At 38.8% G+C, this 17,232-nt stretch overlaps 1 protein-coding gene across 6 annotated transcripts in view; it reads right to left on the minus strand.

Annotated features, from left to right (window-relative positions):
* TBL1XR1 (TBL1X receptor 1) overlaps window positions 1-17,232 on the minus strand; it is a 110,851-nt gene that overhangs the window by 24,768 nt on the left and 68,851 nt on the right. For 4 of the 6 annotated variants that reach the window (XM_032697777.1, XM_032697773.1, XM_032697774.1 and 1 more), the window contains one exon: window positions 13,739-13,806. The exons of the other annotated variants lie outside the window; for them this stretch is intronic. The gene's annotated coding sequence lies outside the window, so the exon portion shown is untranslated. The remainder of the gene's footprint in view (window positions 1-13,738; window positions 13,807-17,232) is intronic. 6 annotated transcript variants of the gene reach the window in all.

The raw sequence follows: 17,232 nt of genomic DNA on the forward strand, positions 1-17,232 counted from the left end.
TCTTTCTCAAAACATTCTGTGGAATTACACGGCAAAGCATGATGCACCCTCACTGCTGTTTTAGATCCAAGTCTGCTTTTAAAGGGAATCTCTCCCACTTGCCTCTACTTTTGTTTTGCACCTTGGAGCAGGCGCAGTGCATGGGAATGAGACTCCTTACTGGTAAAATTAGGATTAAATAAATAGAATACCCCATAACATGTCAAAAAAGGATGCATACTGGGGCTTATAAACCATGCCCAAATTGCTCATGGGCTTCCAGTCCCTGAGACCACACCAAGGTTGACATTCACTACTCAAAATCAAGTCCTCTTCAGCACACGCCTTCTCAGGCTCACAACCCACACATCCCTGCAATGCTCAGCAGTGACACAGTGCCAAGGAGACTGGATTACAGTGTGAGCGACTCGTCACCCTGTTCTCCCTCGATCATCTGAAAACACCAAGCCAAAGACACTGGTTTTCTGTAGGATCCCCTTCCCGGAGGATGTGCGTGTGTTTGATAACACTGCTGTTTAACTAGAATCTGCATAGTATCCAGATATCCCAGGTAACTTTTAATGTGGCTACACAAAGCCCCTAAACTCTCAAATTTATCAGGCATTACATGTATCAGTCTATACAGATGCTAGCCTTAAGATTTACTTAAAACCACAAGTCAGGAACAGACCAGACACATGCCTGCACTTTACACAAACTGACCCACTCGTTCCATGTCAGGAATCACTTCAAAACTCTTTTGGAAGCTACTTTTTTAAAAAGGAAATGATGTTTCTTTTCCCAGTGACAGCACATCAGCTCTGACTTTGCTCCCTAACAGCAAAACTGTGCCTGTGTTTCAGTACCTGCCTACCCCAAATCAGGCAGGGCAGGTCTCAGCCCAGCACCTCCGTCCCTTGAGAACAATTCACACATTTCACACTTTGGGTAAAATTTACAAGTAAAATCTGCTAATAAGGAGATCAAATTCTACTCTCACCAACACCAGATCTGCAGGCTAATGGGTGCCCAACAGTGAAAATCTGATTGTATTTCTGACAAATCATTATTCCACTCTGCATGTTTATTATAGCTTTGTACTCCTCTTCCAGGTTCATGCCAAATGCTGGAGAACAGATGCTGCCCGATATGGCTCCTGGCCTAATAGGGTTTTTTTGTTGTTCTGGGGTTTCTTTTCAGACAAACCTGAACTGGCAGAGAAAGTTTATAAATGAGATTAGTGCTGTGTATCTCTTAATCACCATTTGATAACGTACACTAGATTTACACTACAATTAGAGTTATTGTATCATCAAATAACAGCCTAAGAAAGTGATATTTCTGCAGTTGTAGGTGGGCTTTAACACATCCTCATTAGGAAGGATAACAGGAAAACTTGGCAGGTTGTTGTGAATAATAATTGCCCCAAACATACCAATCATTAGTTTAATACCAGATATGATAAGTTAAAGGAGCAGCTCATGCTCTGGGTAGGTCTGAAAAATGCTTAATGTTCAGATATAGGCAGACTGCTACATAAGTCTGGCTACAGAAACAATAAATCCCCTAGAACAGAAATATTGCCATTAGAGCTTTTATTTTTTTCCTGTTTTGCAAGAAATCCAGACAAATATTTTGCTAGCATGTGTGCACATAGACAGTGACACCATTTTATTAACTGTTGCTTAAGAATCTTCCTTGTTTTAATGACCATGACCATTAAAAAAAAAAAAGCAAATTATATGACTCCACCTGGGAACGTGAAGTTTTTTTAATTCCACCCAAAAAGCCTGAATATGCCTACAAGGCCTTTGGAAGGTTTTATTACCACTCCACTTTACATTTTTATCAGTTATCATAAAAACAATACTTCAGTACTGCATGTGAGACACAATTCCTCCTTGTTATGCTTTGCCACAAATACTGTGAGTTCCTCAGCCAGGAAAACCTGCTGCCCCCGACAGCTCTGCGATCACTGCCACAGTGACTCAGGTGACAGACAATCCCTGTAGCCCAGGAAAGTGCTGATACACTGAACTCCACCACTTCTCCAACTGCATCTGGGTTGATTAGGGCAGTGAGGCACCAATGCCCCAAGTCTTCCTAAGACTACATCCAGAGAAGAGTTCTGCAGAGCCCCTTTAGAAACACTTTATAAAGGAGAATTCATAAAATAAATTAGTGGTTCAAGCATGCAGTGTATGACCCATGTCCTTCTGTGTTAGAATTTATTAGACACCAATTTTGATAAAAATGAATGTTTTCTCACACTTTAAAAAGATAAAAAGCTGAGTTTTCTTTAACTGAATCAACTACTTGCTTTAAATACTCCTATTTGTTCTTTCACATTGTCACTTGAGAGATGGGGGGTCAAAACTGTATTGGGCACAATACAAATGATCTCTCAGGTTCTCCTACCTGATAATCTGCAAGTGGGAATTCTTTCTAACCTTCTGAATTTAAAGATAAACTTTTTTTAAGTTAGACGTATAAGGGGTTTTTTGCAGTATTTCAAAATAAAGTTCTCATTTTCTGCATTTTTACCTGTGTCTCAAAATTGCCACTATTTAAATGTGCCCTTTTTTTTTTAAGATTCAATAATATATGTCAAATGTGAAACTGCATTAAAAAAAAAATCTGTAATTCTATCTCACGAACCTTCTTACTGATTTCTCATATGATCAGACTTTGTTGGTTTTCCTTCTAGCAATTTAAACCAACTGTTGCTTCTCATGTTCAGCTTTTAACCCTACTGCTTTGCTTTTAACTAAGAATACAGCTTAATTTCCAAATACTAAAAAAATAACTTTTCCTTTTCTCATCTGAATTGTCTTCCTTAGCTCAGGCGATAAATATTTGTATTCTGTACTTCAGCTTTAGTGACCTAATTTATGGCAACAGTCTCTCTCTTTTCATGCCAATTTGAGAGTATGAAGCATACAAGATGACAAAGGCAGTCTGAAATTTTCTGAAGAGAAAGAATTACAACCCTGAAGGGGAAGAGGAGCAAAAAACCCCAAACTCACAACAAAACAAAACAAACAAAAAAAAAAACCACCCAAAACCTTGGCTAAAATAAGTTCCCGTCTACTTATCTGAGTATTCAGTCCCCAGAAACACCGATCCCAGCCCTGAGTACTGTTACAAAATATACTGCAGATAAAGCCCATTTGTTGGTTTTGCCTAGAGCAAAGTAGTATTTAATTACTGAACTCCAAATCTCCTCCCCAAAGTCATATGTTGTGTGACCCAGGAGGCCGGGATTCCGGATGTTACAGCAGAGGCATGAGCAACAATATATTCAGTATCATATTTCCAGGGCTATGGCTACAAGGCTGCACATTTCTATACTTTCTAGAGTTAAAAATACATCTTCCTGGACAGCTTTAGGGCATCTTGCAGTGATTCTTGGCAGCCATATTTTGTAAATCCCTAGGCTGACTAAGGAAACAGATATTTCTGGTACTGACACTTTATTCGACACTCATTATATTCTTAAACCTCTTTTTTTTTTACATTATTACAGTGCAACACCAGAAGAAATTATGTGTTTGAGGAAGACTCTCCTCATTTCCTGTAACAGAATAGCAAAGAGGTATTGTATATTAGTATTTTAAAGACTTTTCAACTTTCTCGGTAACAATGAAAATAGACGTAGATGGACTAAACGAGCTCCAGAGGTCCCCTTCCAACCCCAACCATTCTGTGATCCTATGACATCTCTTTCCAGGCACAACTCTCCTCTATGACAATTACAACCCTGTTGAAATGATAGTTCTGATACACACTTCTCCAGATGCAAATATGTTATTGCTTCAAAACTTAAAAGCCAAACTCAGCTGCTCAGAATATGTACCAAATATGCAGTAAAACCACCAGCAGTGAGTCCTGCCTCAAGTCTGATTACTTCATGAAAACCATCCCTCCCTGACTCTCCACAAGATCCCAAGCCCACACATCATGTTTGGAGAAGGCTTTTAATCACAGAGCTCAAGCCCACTGATGCAGACAAACCAGGCTTAAATGAAAACTCACCAGACATAGTAGTTCAAAAATAAAACCACCATCCTCTTTCAATACATAAATAATTTTTCAGAACACCCCAGGAAATATAACATTATGCAATTCTCCTTGATCAAACATCTAAACCAGACCAAAGGCATTTTGATGGGATGACCTTCAGGGTTAGAGTGTCCTACCCGTACACAGGCTCAATAGATGCTTATGGCAGCAAAACTGGAAATGTGGCATTTCTAAAACTGATCAGAAAGTGATAGCTCCTGGTTGATGACCAGAATTAGCAAAGTCACCAGGAGAAGCAGCAGTGTAGGTTTGTCCAGTATGGATTCCTTCGGGCTGACCTGCAAAGTCCAACTTCCAGGCTCTGTATGCTAAATATATCTAACCCTGTAACAGAGAGGGAACTACCAGACAAATGCTTGGCAATACTCCAGAAGAGACACCTGTCCATCTGTCCCTCAAAAGGGAAAATTTTCTTATTGGAGGGGCCATCTTGGGGGCAGAGGTAACGTCAAGGAAGCTGTGGAGCTTCCATTCTTAGGCCATTAAAAGAATGTCCCTTTAGACAGTTACAGTCCTTCAGCAATACCGAATTTCAATAAATAAAGACTTTTGCAATCAAACTTTTAGACCCTGTCTCAAGAAGGCTTTGTGAAATTGCTCAATGGCTTAAAGCACTAAGCACTAAAATAGCAGCCTGGTAATACTCTCTGGATCTAGACACAGAACAGCTGCTGGAATCAAGCCCAAGAAAGGTGGAAACTGGAAGAAGCCTTATCTGCAACATTGTTTAAAATCCCATATATGCCTCTTCAGCATGTACCCAGTTTTAAGCATGCAACTGTACAACTACTAATCTCCTGCGCTTCATTAAAGCCTTTGCAAAAAATTTAATTATGGATGAATGTGGGAGCACACCCATTAATCCTTGCTTGGATCAAACTGTGTAAAACGTTCTGAGAAAATAACGGATTGAGAAGAGCCCTTAAGTGAGTTAAAACAACCCCTGTCAAGAGCTTCTGCTGAGACTAAGGTGGGGAGGGGCAACATTCAAAAATGTTCTTCTATCTGTGAACATGAAAATAAACTCAAGTACTGTGGTTCAAGCTTTTTGACCAAGAACCCGTAGAAATTAAACAGTTAAACACAGTTAAAGATCTCCATACCGTGCTAAGTTTCTGCTCTCAGCTGATTTATTCTCATTTTCACTGCTGGAAAACCCACTGAATAATGTGGCCTGATAAGTCTGATCAGGAACATTCCATTTTTTCCAATACGCTGTTCCTGATGTTCCCACAATAGATCATTCAGGGCTCTAAGGGACTGTGTCAATTGAACTGAATGATGTGGTCGCCTGCTGGTACATAAATGCAAAGGCAAAGCTGAGGGGGTTTATTTTCAAAACAGGAGACATTGATCCTGTGACAGTGTTCCATTACCCCGACTTTATTTCTATTAGAGACAGTGATTACATCTACATCAATTGCTTGAGCTGATGGATATTGGTGCACTAACAGTGACACAGTTTTTCACTACACTGCTGCCCTGGATGCTGATGGCTTACAAAATAAGATTCATTCTGAGCTCAAACTAATGCTATCTATTTGTCCATGGAAAACTACTGAAATTCGAGCAGACTTTTGTAATTAGTCAGTTTTCAACTGTCTGTGGTTTTCGGTTTTTTGTGTGTTCTGTAAATCTTAGGGTGAAGTAGTGATTAGTGACCATGTAGCCTGGAATGGATTTTGTTACAAAAATATTAATATATTAAATATTAAAATATTTACATTGCTACCTGATGGCACTAAAAGAGCAGATGTACTTCTCAGAGGCATCTGTGGAAAGGCACTCCTACAACAGCAGCCCCTTCTTCACTAGGGATTTTTTCATACAGCTGCATGGACTCCTATTCCCTTTTCCTGTACTGTGACCCTTGTGCAGTTTCCATCCACTGCACTTGCTATCTCTCCCAAGCTGGTGATCCATCTTCCAGCTTTCATCTCTTGATCTGACATATGATCTCGAGCCTGTGGTCACGCATTTGCCCTGGTTTTCACCTCCTCACCGTGCACTGCCTACACATACTCTACACTCCTGAATCCATCCCTCCATCAAGAGAGTGATGGCTGTATCTGTACCTCCTTCAGTCATTTCTTTTTCTACGTTCTTCTTTCACTGTTTTTCCATTACAAACCATGAGCTGCTAACATTTCTCACAAATAAATTCTGCTGGTTGAAAAAAAAATTCAATTCATCTTCAACAACAGTGTTTTCTAGTCCAACTAAAGCCTGTTCATTTTATTTGTCCTTATGCCCTGAGTCATGTCCTGAAGTGCCTGCAGGAGAAAGGTCTTTGTCTGACTCAGGTCAGTGTATTTACCAGAGTGGGTTCCCTCATTCTTGATAAGGAAATGTTTTTAATGCTGCCATAACAACAACTAACTGAGTTGGAGTTACACCTGCCCACAGTAACTAAGCACAGAACCTGCCAGAATTAGCAGCACCTGGATCGGTGCAGAAACTGGGACCAGAGCACGCCTGCCAGAGGCAACCAGCATCTTCTCCTGGGACCCCTCTGCACCAGGTCAACATCTATAATTTAGCACAACATGTGGCACCTCCTTGCATACTGCACATCTAGAATCCTTGCATAACCAAAAGTAAAACAAAAAGACTCCCAAATCTTGCTCTGTGGTGTCACTGGGTACTTGCGAGGCTGAGCCTGCAGGGACCCAAGCAGCCTTCTCTGGGTGTTCCGAGAGCATCCAGATGTACACCAATGAATTTTGTTAGAGACCAAGTTTTGAAATAGTGGCCACCATTGCCTCATGGTTTTGCAATAGGTTTTTTTTGTGAAACACTAGATTTTAAGGTTTTATTAAGGTTGGTATCATTACTCAGGTAATTATCCTAAATTTCTGCAGGTCTTTGGGGACTGGTTCATGTTTCCTAGTGAACAACCAAAGGAAAACTAAAAACTAAACACATTTACATTGTTCTGGGCACAGACAGCTTCACGAACATGACCTTTTCCAACAAAGGATTCACTCATTTATTTGCCCTGCCCTTCATGTATCAGCCTGAACACTCTCGCCACAGCTTTTTCAGCACCTACAAAGCTATTTTCAAGTGCAGGTGTTATTTTCAGCATAGAATTTGACAGAACTACTCTATAAATAATACTGGCCACATAAATGGAGCAAGAGAAGCATCTCCTGCAGTGGAAGACCCAGAGAAAGATGCTCTGTGTGTGTGTGAGCATCTTCCCCAACTTCTACAGTATTTTAGAAAAGACCAGGGATCATCAGGCACGGAACATAACTTCTGCAGTGCTGGGGATATAAACATATGAAAAAAAAGAGACAGTAACAGAACAGGTGAAGAGGCTTTGATCTATTCTAAACGCAAATAAATTCAGCTTATTTCCCCATTGTTAAGCCTGGTCTTTTATGCCTTTCCCATGAGAAAAGAAGTTTTGGAATTATGTACTCTGGCAGCATCTAGTTTGGGAACAACAAATAATTTTTCTGAAATTCCTTTGTGAGTGCATGAAAGCTGCCAATTCTTTTTCTGAGGCAGATGTCTTGTTGAATAGCAACAGTTCTGAGCCCTGTGTTTCTGAAAGATGAAGGATGAAATGCAAAACCCCTCCGAGACAACACCACAATGCGGTGAAAAAAAGTGGAAAAAAACCCCCCAACTTAACAACCTCACAGGACACAGAGAAAATCCTTCAGTTACAATTTATTAAAATTTCAAGTCAGGAAAATATAAACTGTTAACGAGGGAAGGTAAAATTTCCAGCTTTAGTGGTCATTAATCAAGAGCAACTATGTCAGAACCTGCTACTCACCGAAGAGGAGGCCAGGCTTATTTATTTATTTTTAAATTTGGGATGAAGAAAAAGCAAAGAGTGCCCTTTGGATAGGGAAAACAATGAATTGATTATATTAACAATGCAGGGGTTTGTTGTGTTTTTTTTAAATAAAAAACCTTGAATACTTCTGGCTATTTGGAAAAAGGCCAGTACTATTCATGAGCTATGGATTGATGGCAAACAGGTAGACTGGTATTTATGAGCATTAACAGTAAAAATACACAGTCCTTTAGACAAGTTTTTCTCCATTAATCCAGATATTAAACATGTTGAGAATCTAACTATAGAGTTGGACTGCAGAATTTGGTATTGAAAATATGTGCTAACATTCATCATATTTAGTGTTCAAAGTTCTCTACAGCCATGAAACACATCCTAAAGCATGGAATAAATTAAATGTAAACTGACAGGTTCTTTCTAGCCCCAAGATGTTCACCTTGAAAGATTTAAAGATGTGTAATTCATGACTGACTGCAGCATTATGCATGAATGGAGAGTTTTAAAAAAAGCTTAAGAAAGTTTACCCTCAGACTAAAAACTCAACTCTTTTCTTTACCCAAGCATTTTCACATCCAGCCCTGTTCACTAAAGCAGCCTGAAACGAGCCTGTGGGACTCTGCAGGTAAATAACCATTATAAATTGAGGATCTCAAAAAAGAGAAAAAAGAAAAAATCTCCACTTTTCAAAAAACCCAAAAGTTATAGATAACATGCTTCTGCAATCGGTCATATGCATGTAAAAACAGAACAACATGTGAATCTACTTTAGGTATGTCTACTCTCACTCTCCTCCACTATCCCTGCCCTACTAGGCTGCAAATCTGCAAAAAAAAAAAAAAGCCTCCTTTCCTCATACCGCTCCATCAATGCCACCTACAACACCACTTTATCTTACTCCTAAATGAAACCAAATGCAACACCGGTATTAAAAAGTGCAAACCACAGCTCTGGGTCTTTAAAAAGCCATTTTAGAACTACAGCACTGCAGTGTCTGAGGACAAATGACAGAAATCAGTTACCAGTGTAAACAAGTGCAAAATGGCAGTACGAAACCATCTTCACCTAGGCTTTATTTTTTTTAATTAAAGATCAATTAGCAGGAAAAAAATATTAAATCAGAGATTCCTCAAGAAAAAAAAAAGACTAGTAATTAAAATTAATTTAACGTTTACAGATTTATTTTAGAAAAAGGACCACTGAAGTGGATCAGAAACCAACTGTATTCACTTTGGCACCTCAGATTTAATTCCAGATGAACCCTGAAATCAGGTAGCTAAATTTTCCAGAAGCACTTAGATCACTTAGAAGTCTTATCAGAATTATTTCTAATGAAGAACAGGATGTGAAGTACTTGCCTCTTCTGGCTTCCTAACACCAAGACACATCTCTTAAAAAAACCATGAAATAAATTAAGAAACAAACACTGTCTGACAAACATTACTCTTGGTATTCAAAGAGGTAAAGCTGCTCTTATCTGTGAAATTTAAACCAAATATTACAGTAGGAGTTAAATACCCATGATCTCAGCCCTGCTCTGGACACTGGGCATGGCCACTCCTGAGCAGGACCGAGTGCAGCTGCAGACAGCACGCAGCGATTCACTTAGTATGACACAGCACCATTATCCTACTTATCCTGTTTTCTATTTACAACCTAAAGTAACAGAAATGTGAGACCAACGTAAAATTCCCATTTCTCTTGCACTGCACTATGTACTAACCTGCAGTACAGGTGTGACCTACAATGAAGTAACAGAAATAAAGCAACAGCAACCCAAGCAACATCTTGGAACTGCGGCACTGGCTGAGGCAGCTGAGAAGGAGGAGTGTGTGCCTGAGGCAGCCCAGAGGTGGGTTATAAGGGCTCCTGGGGCAGGTCAGGAGGGCAGAGTACTGCTTTACTGTTATGAAATAAAACACTGGGCATTCCTGGGCCACCATTCCATCATCGTTGGTCTCTCAGGGCTGTCAGATGTGGTCTGGGAGGCAGCGAGGTGATAACCAAAGATCGAGGGAGAGGCAGTGCCGTGACAGGAGACAGTGAGGTGACAAAAAATGAGAGAGGCAGTGCAGTGACAAGAGACAGTGAGGTGACAAAGAAAGAACAAGAGAGAGGCAGTGCAGTGACTTGCTCAGCCCAGAGCCCCCTGTGAGACTGGACACTCAACTGCACAACATGTTGAGCTGCAGCCACGAGACCCTCACCAGGACATGGGGAGCTCCAAGAAAAACACCCTGCCCCCAGTAACTCTGCAAAAAGGGACAGACTGTTTTCCAAGCCTGCAAGCATCTCTTTCCTTAATTTATACAATTTTCAGTTTCTCCTACAGTAACCATCTTCAGTGCAGGCATTCAATCTCTGCATCTCTACATCCTACTCTGCACCACACCCCAAATCTGATGGAGGAAGTTGTCATGAGCAAAAACTATACTGTCTAGGCATTAGTGTATAGGCATTCTATGTATTTTGGCAGAGAATGTCTCCATCTGTATCAGCTATATCCAAAGTTCAACGAGAAACAGTTTTGGTTTTTCCCTTCTAGCATATGTATTTGATGAATAACTCACTCATGCCTCCAAAGGTTGTCTAGACATTAAGCTGGTCCCCCTTCTGCCTTCAACATCTGCTTATTTTTTTCTCTAAATGAAGCTGTATCAAGGGTCTTTTGGCAGAATGTTAAGAATAGCATATATGCTGAGGTGATATGCCTAGAATACATGGAAAAGGCATGCAATACTGTCATCATCCTCGACTAGATTTTCCATACCCTGAAGTATACCCTTTCTTTTTTTTTTTTTTTCCTAGGAACTATTCCAATATCTGAATCATCAAGAGCAGTTTTTTCTTTTACAGTATGCCCTGAAAAATAAAAACAAGCTTCTTTCCTTGCCTGTAGAAAATGGAATATTTTACCTAACTCAAATTATCCTAGACCAAGGACAACTTTGAATGAATGCCAAGTTCTGGTACTTCATCAGTGCTTAAGTCTAGAGGCATATTTATACTGCTGCAAAGGAAAAATTCCCAGAGATTCCATGAACATGCCTGCCATAACACAGCCCCAGACGGCTCCTACACATTGCAAAGTCACCTGTATCTCTAGAAGCAATTGCACTGTTGATCTTTAAGATTAAAGCAGTGTAGCAAATGTTCCTTTTGCTAATTTGGCACTTTACAGAGGGTCTGACTAATAAAAGGAGCCTGAACACACCTGTAGAAGAACATATAAAAAGATTCAAAAAAATACTAAAATGCAGTTTAAAAGAACAGTATTTTGCTTTTCTGTACAGCACATGGGAGATAGAAAAGCTATACCAGAGCAGCCTGTGTTATATAAAGTTTTTGTTTAGTGAAGGAATCATCCTTCCAAACTGTATGCAAAGACTTGTGTGAGTGCCTATACCCACACATAAAAACATTAAAATTTAAAGCTGTTGGTTTTGAACAGTAGAAGCAGGAGAGTCTACTGAAGAAACTCTTATCAAATGGGCTGAAAGTCACAAGGGATCCAATTAAGATAAAAAGTTCAAACCCAGGACATTTCCTCTTCTTTCTGACCGCTTAGGCCAACATTAGACATCTGTTCTCACTAATTTTTTAATTACTCCCCTCTACAGCAAACTATTCAAAACGTGACGATATATCATGTGTCCAATAAGGACCTCTCTCCATTAGAAGGTGCTATTTTGAATTAAACTGACTCCTCTACTGATGCGGTCGGAAAACACAATCATAGCTTTGTGTAGAGAGAACAATTTTGCTTAGTCAAGCTAAAACATCAGCAGAAATGGAAATACACCATGTCTTGTAACTGCAGGCCACTATTACACAGGCAGCTGCACTGAAATGATCTTCAGCTTGTCCCACAAGTGACCTCTACTCTGTCTTTTGCAGAATTAAGCAATCACAGTAACTACTTCTGCTAGTTCAGAGTTAAACAAATTAGATAGGACAGCCTTTCAGAAAAAGAAACCCACTGTCTTTGGTTATCTTTACCTTATCTCAAACACTGGAATAACAGATTCTATGCATGAAAAATTCTGCTCACCCATTTCCAGTAAGGGGAGCATTATTTGAAAATAAAGAGATGATAGAGAGGAAGAAGTCCATGACTCCTCCAGATGACATTATACTTTAATAAGTACTGCACAAATTGCTCACAACATTTTGAAAAATTTTCAGTATTTCTCAGACTCCAAGGAGCTCCCATCATCTTTCTTTTCTTAAAATATTTATAAAGCTGTGATGTTTTTACTTTGCAGAATTGCCATTTAACATTCTTGAGTGATGCTACTCAAAACTTCCTAATGCCATTTCTCTCATATAAATCTGAAAGCCCATTTTCTTCCACTCCAAGACTAACAAACTCTAATGTAAGCCTACATGCATGAATAGTGCATGCTCAAAGCATTATGCACTTATAGGGCTGGAAATCATACAGTGTGAACAGTACCATGCCCAACTATTTTAGATAAACCAATCTAATGCAACAACAGAAGGGGAAATGGCTTCAGTCTTTACACCTACTCACTCACAACTTCCAGTACCCTTTTGCTTCCTTAATTCACCAGCCTCCAGAGATTTCTCAAGCAAGGCCCACCCCCTCCCAATATCTCCAACACAGAAAGACCTGCTGCTTGTTTCTTAGCTTGACCACGGAATCCCATTGAGAAGTTCTCATGGTACCCCACCTCATTTTTAGAAAGTATACATAGATACAGATCAATCCAAAAGAATATTTCAATGTATTCTGGTCCCATTGACTGCAATTACTTAAGTGATGTGCTGGAGCAGAGCCAGTACAACAATACCCTGCAAGGCCACAGAGAACATCAGCAATATCCTTTTCTCCACCTTATGGGATCTACTCGCAAGATAAGGTTTTTTAAAAACAAATTCCCTCTGTCTTTGAATGCCCTCTATAGACCTAAGACAGCACACAAAGAGAGCTTGCCAAAAACTTTAAGGGAACGTGAATTAAAACCAAAAAGGGGGGGGGGGGGAGTGCGAGAGAAGAGGGGGGGAGAAAAGACATCTGCTACACCCACAAGACATTTGTTAAATTACAGTAGATATTAAAAATTCTACAGATACAAATGTAGTATCAGTTATCTCTTGCTGAAAGAACAAATGTTCAGTTGTGCTCTTGCACAATACTTGAGCATGGCTGCTGGTGGACTGGTGCAGAATGAATTTTCCCTTTCTAAGAAGAAGTAAAGGTAATCTCATCTCCCTTGTAACCCCAGCCATGGAGAAGAGATAAGAAAATATGTTTAAAGAAAGCATCCAAAATAAAAAATGAGAGAGGGAGTGTAGTTACATGCATTTAAAAAAAATTATTGCAAAATTGTGACTGTGCAGTACATTTAAGAAGAGACAAGTAATATCACATGGTCTGAATATTTGCCCTCTGAACTACATACTTTTATTTTCCTTTAGGGTGACAAGACTTCAACACTTGAAAAAAACATACTATAACCAAAATACAGTAACTTTCCACCCTTTTTTAAAAACTGATACACACCAAAGCAATAGTGACTCCCCATTTCCAGGAGACAAAACAGTTTTTATGGTGTGTTTTGACAAAAGCTCTATTTATTAATATTTCCATGCTGTGAATTGATGTGTTATATCATAATAATTCTCAACAAAATGAACATGGATTTACACATGAGACACTAACAGCTCCAAAAGGAGCTGTTAATAAAGACCATTGAATAAAAGAACACTTAATGTAAGGATTTAGTGAATTGTGGAAACCAATACCTAACAAATACTGTAAATGAACGTAATACTAAATTGTACCAAACTATCAGTCCACTTGTATGACAAATAAATAGATAAATCATTGAGTGTCCTTACCAGAACTACTCTCTGAAACCCCACAAAATTGTGATGTGGCAGCAGTACAGCCCTTGGTATTACACCACCTGTAACACAAACCATATTATGATAGTTTCTATCAATGCTTATTTTAAAGGATGAAAAAAGGATAAAAGCTATTTTTCTACCAGTCTTTTTACTGAAAGAATTAAAACAACATTCAGTTTCCTACTGATAACAATATAGTTAAGAAAATAAACAAACAAAAATTAAAGACCATCTTTTGATTATTTACATGGAATTTATTTAAAAAACAAATTTATTTAAAAAACAGTTTCAACTCTATCCTCTTCTCACTGTGTTAGCTGAAAGCAAAACCCCACCTCAGAACAGAACATTAGCTTCAAAGGAACTTCTTTTTGTCTGCCCACACTGACAAAGGGGAACTTTATAAGAATCCAGATTAAAGTTTACAAATGGGTAAGTATTGATGCAGTAGCTTATTGCAGTGTTAGCCAATACATACAACTAAAATGATTCAACAGCAAGAAAAATTAGGAAACATAAGGCCATGATCCAACAAACAAACAAAAAAAAATTGTTTTCAAAAGTCATCATTTTTGAGCTGAACTTAACACCAAAGAAGTAAAAAGAGCACATTATATGAAATAATCCTTAAAATACCCTCATGAAGTTAATTTCTACAGGCAACTTCAAAACATAAACCACTTCCTAGAAGTACATTATGCACCTGTGAACAGAATAATTACTGATCCTATATTTGTGTAACACAGTGATTCCCACCACCAATACTCATTACAGATTAAATCATTAGAGAGTGATCTTATGTAAACTAAGGGATTAACAAGAAAAGGTTTGAAGGCAGAAGCACAGGAACATTGTCTGGGCACCACAAGAAAAGAATCCACATATCAAAAAAAAATGCTGTTTGAAGCAGGACATACTCAATAGTAAAACAGATAAAACCCTGCCTCAAATGGAAGAGGATCTGAAAAGCAACAAGCAATTTTCTAAATACTAAACTCGAGCTACAAAGGCTCATGAAATACATTACAAATAACACTGAAACTTCCCAAACACCTCCTTAAAACAAGGATTAAAACCAAGCAAGGCAACACATGCCTTAAACAGGATGTAGCATTTCAGACTTTCCATCATTCTAAAAGTAACCACTGACCTCTAAGAAACCCTCAGCTATTTAGTCTGTTGCTAAGCTGAATAAGACTTGAAAATGTTGTTTTCCTTTTTTGATTAAGGAATCACAGGGTACTTCGGTCTGCAATCATTTTCCATGTTTAAATTCCCAAGAGATTCAAGTAAACTTCTTCTCCCTCCAGCAAAACCTCCAGCAGCCAAATGGACATTTGTCACCAAAACCATGGGAAGAGTCATGGGTGAGAGATGGGAGAATGCCACATGCACGGATGGCACTACACTATTCCATGTATAGGGATGGCAGCATTTAATTAATATTTAATTAACATCTACATATTAACAGTTCTACTTTTCAGAACAAGAAGACATAAATACACCATGGCAGAGGAGTGAGAAATAAATGCTACAAAGTATCACTGTGAGATCACCAGTGCACTCAGAATAAAGTCAGTTTATTCATCACTACATTTCCGAGAAAAACATTCCAGTACCACCACCCTGGACTGGAAAAGTGTCCTGGTCCTCTCTGTAACACTTACTGACAGTAGTTCACAAGATAACTGAAAAGGTCCTGACCCCATATTAATGTAATTTAAATCCTCTGCTAGGCTATCATGTACTGCTTTGATCATTTCCATGAACCTAACTGTATATACTAACTGTACTGCTAAAATTTAATTTGGAAAAAATAATCAGAAGCAAAGTTTAAAATACTTATAAAATTTTAACTCTAAGTGCAAAAGGTCATTAAAAGGGGATGTTGATCCCCCTGGCTGAACAAACAAGACGAAGCAGTAAGTTTCAACACTTCCATGGTTTGAACTTTGTACACTTTATGTTTACATTAAGTACTTTTCATTCATTTGGAAGAAACTGTTTCAAGTAAATAACCAAAATTCCCCCCAAAATGATGCCAAACAGGAGAAAGAATCCAGAGGCCCTAAAGGAGGGCAGGGTACCACCACACCCTCAACAGAAGCTGCTTTAAGAGGAATTCCTTTCCTCTCCACAATTCCCCAGAGAGCACACAAAAAACACAACACAGAAGACCAGAAATTCATCATTGCATTAACCTCCAGCAGCAAAGCTGCTCACATTAACTCATTTGCCATGGGATGGAGAGGGCTGAGGTGCACAGCAAGAATTAAATGCGTGGCCCAACTTAACAGGGCTTTTAAGAACAATTAAGCAACAAAAGTAATTTTTCAGATGGTTCCAACTGAACCATCAGCTACTTCTGCAGGTACTTGCAGAACATAATGTGACTATCAGAGAATCCCCTAAATTATATTTATCCTGAAAACCCTTTTAACCTGTTTCAAGTTAATATATGAGTAAAAGCCATTGCATATGTGGCAGAAGCACATTACATAAAGAGAACATGTTCTTTTTCTTTAATCTATGTTAGTGACATGAGCAGAATTTGTAGCAACAAAAGTTTCACATACAGTGAAGGATGCAGGATAAAAACTTTGAATTTAATCATATTCCTACCAAGTGATGTGATGAAATGAAGCACATTCCACAGTGCTCACCTATAATCACAGGGTATAATTTCCCTTACTGTATCCTCACTCTTCTGATGTGAATTGCTTCACAGTTACATGCTCAGTCTTTTATTTTTCTTCCAAGATGACTATCTACATGTGTTTTAAGGAATCTGATGAGAATCAAACTGCAAAACTACAGTCTCATCATAGTTTAAAAAAAAAGAAAAAAAAAAGAGAGATGAGCAGGAGGGAAAGGCCTAAGAGATTTACCAGCCGCTGGGGGAGGACAAGAACAGAAAACACTTCAAAAACGTGCATGATTTTGAGAACCAAACATTTTCTCTGATGCTAACAGGCAGGCTTAACAACTGTATCTGTTACTAAACTGCTCACTCTCCATAAGAATTTGTGCATCGTGAGCATGAAATCTTTCTCACTGCAGCTTAAAATATCTATGCATTTAAAAACCATATGCAAAAATAGACTTTACTTCCCCACTGCAAAATTAATTACAGAGCAGGAGTTTCATCTCACTACCATCAATACACGTAATGATGCAACATGTAAACACACTGCACTTGTTTTGGCAAAGGACAGCAACACAAATGGTAAAATTTAAAGGATCCTGTGAAAATGTCATTCTCTTTCCTGAAGTGGCTGATTAATATGAGTGAAGGTGGAGGATGGGAACCTGAGAAGGCCACACTGGATTAACCTGCCACTAGTGCATGCTCCTTGATCAGCACGGAGCCCATTCACCCATTTCATGGGTGGGGTTTTTTTCCACAACCTTTTTCATTTTGCTGACAGAAAGAAACACAGGGAAAATGTGTCCAGTACTTCTCCAAATTAAAGGATATAGCTATC

This window comes from Chiroxiphia lanceolata, chromosome 10, assembly GCF_009829145.1.
Source record: "Chiroxiphia lanceolata isolate bChiLan1 chromosome 10, bChiLan1.pri, whole genome shotgun sequence".
NCBI classification, from domain to species: domain Eukaryota; kingdom Metazoa; phylum Chordata; class Aves; order Passeriformes; family Pipridae; genus Chiroxiphia; species Chiroxiphia lanceolata.